Consider the following 7,500-nt stretch of genomic DNA (forward strand, 5'->3'; position numbering starts at 1 on the left):
AGAACACGGTCGAATTAAATAAAAAACACACTAAATGCAGTACTGTTTCGTGGGAAAACACGATGAAATTAGCGGAAAAAACAACACAATACATATATATATATATATGTTGGGGATCTTTCTTGTCCCCGTGTTCCCTTACCACCTTTTCTTCCCAAAGAATATTTATTTATTTTCCTCCAGATTTCACTCTAACCTTTGTTTGTTGTCATAGTAACCGTCACACCACACTGTGTGACGTCAAGTAGTTTGTAATAACCAAAACAATGGCCGCTATTCTAAAGGTACAGCTTTTCCCACGCTTGTACAGATTCCCAAGGCGAGTCTCGAAATCCTATTCCCAAAGTGAAAGAATTCCCATTCCCATTCCAAGTCAAGGCCAAGATCCAGGGTAGTGGACGAGATGCAGGGATGACCCGTCATCCAGGAGGAGCCAAGAAAAGAGGGAGGGAGGGAGGGAGGGGTGGATGGGAGTGGAGTATGTGGGGATGAAATGGGTGGGAGTGGATTTATGCCTTTGACTTTGGCTACCCCCTTTGTAAGGGGGAAAAAGCCGTTGGTATATGTATGTATGTATGTACCTTTTAAGACATTACAATTGCCAGTTCGGACTGTAGCTTCGCAAGATGCAAAACTATGACTGGTCAATTTGCTTCTACCTTTCTTGCAACTTCTACAACAGAAGTTGTGATGAGAATATCTACTTTGAAGAACTCAAATACGTCGATCGTAACCAGGAAAAAATAAATAATGATTTTGCATCTGCTAAAGAAACAACCAAGGCTACATTTTTTTTTTTTCGGGGGGAATAGGGTAATTCTTTCTCTTCGGTTAGGGAACTCGAGGCCACAACCTGATGTATTATTTCCTTTCTGGTCCTTTCCCAATCAAAACATATGTACCTTCTCTCCAAAAAAAATTGTAAACTGTGTCTGAGCAAAATTCCCCCCAAAAAATAGCTGTTGTTGTATTATTAACCTAACCAGAATTATTACACGAGATTCTCCATACCCCCTTAGGAGTATGGGTTTTGAAAATAAGTAAATAAATAAAACAAATAAAATAAAATGAATAAAAAACAAATAAATAAAAAAAATAGAAAATGAAAATATATCAATAAAACAAATAAAAAGAAATAAAAATACATAAAATAAAAAGAACAAAGAAAACAAAAACAAAAATAAATAGAATACAATATATATATATACACACAATATATATATATACACACAATATATATATATACACACAGTATGTCTGTGTGTGTGTGTGTGTGTGTGCACATACTATCTTAGTTTGTGCTACGTCCTAAAACTAGAAATAGCAATAATAAAGCATTTACTGGCGCCCTATATCGTCAGATTGATATCACAGAGTACCATATTTGGAGAATTTTGTATCACTGACAATAGGAGAACTTTGTATCAGTGACATTTGGAGGTCACTGTAAAACAGAAGGATAAAAACAAACCTTTACCTTCAAATTGAATCTAGTTTTAAATGTACTGAAAAAATCTCATCTCATTGTTCTAGTATTACTTTACAATCAGCTGGCTTTAGGTTGAATGGTAATTACAAAACAAAAGCAAAATCGTGAAATACACATTTCATTTTACTTTGTGTTAAATAATGTCAACATCAACTATTGTAATGCAGTGTGCATATATATATATATATATATATATATATATATATATATATATATATATATATATGTATATATATATGTATATATATATTTCATCAACCACAATGCACTTTAATTCTAAGCCATTAACATCGGGGTAACCGTGAAGGCAACATGCAGAAATTGAAACGTGGTACGATCAAGGACTCGAACCTGGCTAGCACATGCATGTTGCCTCCACGGGTCTCCCGATGTTGATGGCTTAGAATTAAAGTGCATTATGGTTAATAAAAATGTATCTCTACCTCACTGGGACCCATTTAGTGTTGTACAAAAAAAAAAAAAAAAAAAAAAAAAAAAAAAAAAGTATATATATATATATATACACATATATATTCACATATATATATATATATAAATTGAGAATACAAAGAATGGTGTCTTTTATACATATCACCCGATTTTCAAAAAGATGTAACATATCCGAAGTTGATTCGTTGGTTGAAAAGTTGACAAACTGAAAAAAATATTCGAATTGACGTATACAAAAAGAAGGATTTGGGGATTTACAGGGATTTTGGGCGCCATGTTTCAGTAGCCGAAGAGACAATCTCATTTTTTATACATAGACAGACAGTCACACGCACAAACACACACACATATGCGCACACACACATACATATATGCAAAGAAATCACAAAACACACGTGATAAACTATTTTTTCAGAAACCACCAGGAAATTGGACAAAAAAAAAAAAAAAAAACGGATACCGAACGTTTTCGTGTATTAAGACATTTTCAAAGGGACAGAAAAGCAATACAGAAACAATATATGCATGAGAAGACTTAATAGACGAAAACGTTCGGAATCCGTTTTTTTCAATTTCCCGGTACATACTTACATATACCAAAGGCTTTTTCCCCCGGGGGGTAGCCAAAATGAAAAAGGCATGGAAACCACTCCCACCCATTCCATTTCCTATATATTCCACTCCCCCTCAACCTCCTCCCTCCCTCATCTTGGCACCTCCTGGATGACGGGTCATCCCCGCATCCTGTCCACTGCCCTGGGTGGTTCCTGAAACACACACACACACACACACACACACACACACACATATATATATATATATATATATATATATATATATATACATGACGTCACAAATTACACCGAACTGAAATTCATTCATTTTGCAAATAAAGCGGCCTGTCCGTCTTACAGTCATATTGAATGGAAAAGTAACGATACAATAAGAAAAATTCCTTTAAAGTCAATATCTCTTTTCACTTCATGTTTGTGATGATGTACTTTGCAGACTTCATCCTGGCTAGGGTTAGACGATACGTCAATGTAGCGAAACAATATCAGAAATAACGATAAAATGTGACAGAAAGCGTCACTGAAATATCGATGAATTATGAAACGAACCAAGGAAGTTGACGACTCAAAACATCAATATTTCCAAACCGCACATTCTTATCATCTCATTTTCCTGCATTTCTGCAACGCATAACGATATCAAATATACACATTCTCTTGATTTATTAAGAGTTTGAAAATTTCTTCAGCTGTAGAGGAAAACTGAGAAATCGGCGTCGTCCATTTATTGTCGACGACTTGCACTGTAGCGATGGCGGACGAATTTCTTTCTAATTTTCCTGTGCCTGAGGCTATATCTAGAACTACTCTCTTGCTGATTCCTTCCTCAATCGTTCCTGCTTTTGCACACTCCTTCCCGTTTTAAATTATAAACGGCTGTGAGGTAAGTTTTGAATTCTTTGTTACCTCAATAAACTTGAGGCGATTTCCAAAAGCACATCACAAGAATTCTGTTAAATTTTCACCCGTTTCACTTTCTATGTTGCTTACATACAGTAATGTTGGTCATATTGCGTTTTCCAGTGTATATTTTTTCTGCGATCATTTAGTTACAACTTTTCATCATCATCGAGTAATATACGTTTATTTTTTATATTTTTTATATTTCATTTGTCACCGATTCTTATTCCTGTCGGCTTTTCCTTAATGTTAAATATTAAGATGTTAATTTTATCTCTGTTCATTTTCAATCCACGGTTCCTGTGTGTGTGTACATATATTGTTACACTATTTCGGTCGCCGCTTTGTACCTACGTTACGTTTTCTATTTTGTCACTGATTCGTTTTCTGTGAACAAAACCAACGTATTAACTAACTTCACTTAGAACTTGTCCATGGCCACTATCTGATTTTCTTTAATTTCTCCCAAACGGTCTGATTGTGACGGCAAGAACATACAATAAAATAATTCAATAAATAAATAAATAAATAAGCAAATAAAACAAACGAAAAAAGTAAATGAAACAAGAAATAGAAAAGTTAACACAAACACAACAAGAAATGTGATGAGGAATATTTTGTAACAATGATTAAAATAAGTGAATAAATGAGTTAATTCAATATATACAAGTTTTGAACGAAATCATTGAAGAAGCGTCTGCAGAAGACATACACTGGCACACATAATAAACAAACAAACAAACAAAAATATTTACAAAAATAAATAAACAAATAACATAAATAGTTTTGTGAAAAAATCATATAATGTCTGATCTGTGGGCAATACACACACGGGAGGGAAATAGCTGTCGATCATGAGTCCAACACGTGATCCAAGACTTTAGTGAATCACACACACACTCCAACTCTGTGCGTGACTCACCATGCTTTTGGATCACGTGTTTGACTCGTGATCGACAGCTATTACCCTTCTGATGAGAGCTGAGCTCATACATAGCCCGATCTATGAGTAATGTTGTTTTAATTTTTGCCTTTATATAGGTTATAACATACAATGCAGAGCTGGGCGCGTTCCTCAGTGCGTTCCTTTTTAGTTTGACCGCGGTTAGCGCTCTCAAACTATTAAGCTTTAATATTTTGGGAGCGCTAACCTCGCCCAAACTAAGGCGGAACGCACCTAAGAACGCACCCAGGAACGCGCCCTGTTCTGCAATACATACACACGTAATTAGTGGGGTGCCTAACATCAAGATGTATGTACCTACGGCCGAAGCCGTCACCTTTGACTTAATATACGCTTGGACTGGGGAGACAGGTAACAGCAGTCACTGTTGGGAATCGGAGAGGAGTGCGGGACTCGAACCCACAACTAAATAATTGCGCAGTGGTAGCGTTCCCGGCCGCCACTACGGCGGTCCGGGTTCGAATCCCGCCTAGAGCTGAAATAATTTCTGTATCGCTGCGCTGCGAGTCGTTACAACTCTCGTGGGCGGGGAGTTGGGTGGGTGTCTGCGTGTAAGGTCACAGCATTACTCATAGGTCGGTCATATATGAGCCCTGAGCTCTCTTCCGGGTGGGTAGTAGCCGTCGATCACGAGTCCAAAACGTGATCCACATATATATATATATATATATATATATATATATATATATATATATATATATATATATATATATATATATATATATATATATATATATATATATATATGTGTGTGTGTGTGTGTGTGTGTGTGTGTGTGTGTGTGTAATCTTAAAATAGAAAACACTACTTGACAACTCTACCCTCACCCGTCCCTCAAATGATGACACTAATCTACCCGGAACAAAATTCGTATCATTTACCATCGCGCATACATTATCCTCCAATTCGACAGCTGCATCAGTTACAGGTGTTTAAACACGTGTGCTCGTTTCAAACGTCCACGTAAGCCTCGGAACAGATGTCCAACCTCCCGAAAAACAGATGTTTAATTTTCCAAAACAGATGTTCATCTTTTCTCCTCCTCCTCCTCCTCTCCCTGCATCCTAATCTAGCAAGGTACTATAGAGCAGCGTTTCCTAACTCTTTCCGACCATAGCACCCCCTGTTGTCATGTCTAAGCAGTCCAGCAGCCCTATCTTGTTCTTAGAAGGAAGTGAGGTGTATTGGTTGATGATTTATTTTCTTGATTCCTTAGAACTGAAACAAATTGACAATGTTGTTTGTAGAAGAAATAAGAACACCATAAAAATATCAAATAACACGGAAAAAGTCAAATTATGCACAACTGGGTAATCAATGATACATATATCAATGTGATTTTTGTGTGCATCTATTCCCAGCATCTCCTAAAGTATAATTCAGCACCCCCCAGGTTGGCAAACGCTGTACTAGAACATTAAGACGTCAAAAATAGACTCACAGCCTAAAGTAAGTTATCTATTTGTGATGGGCTGCATTGCAAATGGATGATCTAATTTATGATTTAGTTGCCAGATTATGATCGAAAAATGGTGATCGTCGGGGGGGAAAGTAGGGACGGAATGATCAATAAAACCGCCTGACGACAAACATAATAAAATTATTAGGTAAAGAAAAGGTTAAAATGGTTTAACTGATTTGTTTCCCTTTTCCACCTCTCCCTCCCTCCCCACCCTCCCTCTCTCTCTCACCTGAGCCCATTTCTCTTTATCATGCGACAAAAATACTTATTCAAAATGTAAGGTAATTGCATGGCAGTGCAATTACGATTATCGTAACTGTATCGTAATAACGAATACGTGAGTAGAAATGGAGCCATTAGTTTAAGGGACCAAAAGCACTAATGACGATAAGATTTAACTTGAAAATAACATTTTTTACTATTATGAACTTGTACATTTCTTCAGATGTCAAACAAAAAATAAATGATAAATAGTTTTTTTTTTAGAAGTGCACACCTAAGCGATATGGTAATAGAAAATTAAATAATAATTTTGTAAATTATAATACATCAATGTAATATACGTTATTCTTGGCGGAAATCAATAATAGAAGCACTTGCTAAAAGCTAACATAATTAAATAAAAGATATGTATAATGTATATATATATATATATATATATATATATATATATATATATATATATATATATATATATATATATATATCGGCAATAATTTGTTCACTCAATGCTTTACAACAAAATATTCATTGCAAATATTTTTAAATTCCTCCAAAGACCTTTCCTAAGTTGAATAAAATAATATATCTTTGGTCAGAACCAAATTTATAAAGTAGACCACGACAGTTCCATTATCATGAACTATTTCAGACACCGTATAATAGCTTTACAATTATATCAGTAAAAAATCTCAAGATTAATCTGAAATAATCAAATCTGTTGTCATAATTCTCTGCATTGGAACTGCATTTGTTTTGTTCCAAATTATCTAGAACGCATGTGTTTCTGTCTACATTTCACAATTTCATCGTTATATTATAAACTCCATCCTTTTACATTATCATACATAAGTGATTTGTATGTCTATGACGGTAAATAACAGAAAAAATAATACTAGCGTGTGGAATTATATCACGGCACAAGTAACTTTGGAAAAAGAAATACATTTATACTTACCGTTTCGACTGAGTTTGTAAATAATACGCGTTGGTAGCCATCCCGGTATAACGTTGAATATAATCGGCTTATAAACAAGTATCACATATTTGTCACTATATATTCTTTATTCACACTATTCTTGGAATATATCTACACTTCAAAATTCACAGATCAAAGAGGACACAGTCATCACTACGTTAGAAAACAAAATTAAAGATAACTTTCCCGGCGACAATTCTAACTACAACCGATTTGAAAATCACTGAATCGAATGCTGTTCTCATTTCCCCCTAAATCAGACTTTACCACACATATTTATAAAATTTATCAAGATATTCAGATCAAATTACTGAGTGAAACTTGTGAAAATATATGACATTCGGTGAATTGTTCAAATGCTTCTCAGTGTCTATTTTAAAGGTGGCTAGTGGTAATTTTTTAACAAACATCTTGCATCGTAAGGGCAGCGAGTTATTAAACATGTACTTCGTCATATTACTACTT

The 7,500-nt window shown here is 35.1% G+C and overlaps 2 protein-coding genes across 2 annotated transcripts in view; both read left to right on the plus strand.

The window, feature by feature from the left end:
* LOC143036535 (arrestin homolog) overlaps nucleotides 1–958 on the plus strand; it is a 91,549-nt gene extending 90,591 nt beyond the window's left edge. The window contains exon 10 of the mRNA XM_076204009.1: nucleotides 1–958. This exon is cut by the window's left edge and continues 1,034 nt beyond it. The gene's annotated coding sequence lies outside the window, so the exon portion shown is untranslated.
* Nucleotides 959–3,259: 2,301 nt separating this feature from the next.
* Nucleotides 3,260–7,500, plus strand: part of LOC143036539 (galactoside alpha-(1,2)-fucosyltransferase 2-like) — a 35,902-nt gene continuing 31,661 nt past the window's right edge. The window contains exon 1 of the mRNA XM_076204015.1: nucleotides 3,260–3,394. The gene's annotated coding sequence lies outside the window, so the exon portion shown is untranslated. The remainder of the gene's footprint in view (nucleotides 3,395–7,500) is intronic.

The sequence above is a fragment of the Oratosquilla oratoria genome, chromosome 20, assembly GCF_046742065.1.
Source record: "Oratosquilla oratoria isolate Oo_2021 chromosome 20, ASM4674206v1, whole genome shotgun sequence".
NCBI lineage: Eukaryota > Metazoa > Arthropoda > Malacostraca > Stomatopoda > Squillidae > Oratosquilla > Oratosquilla oratoria.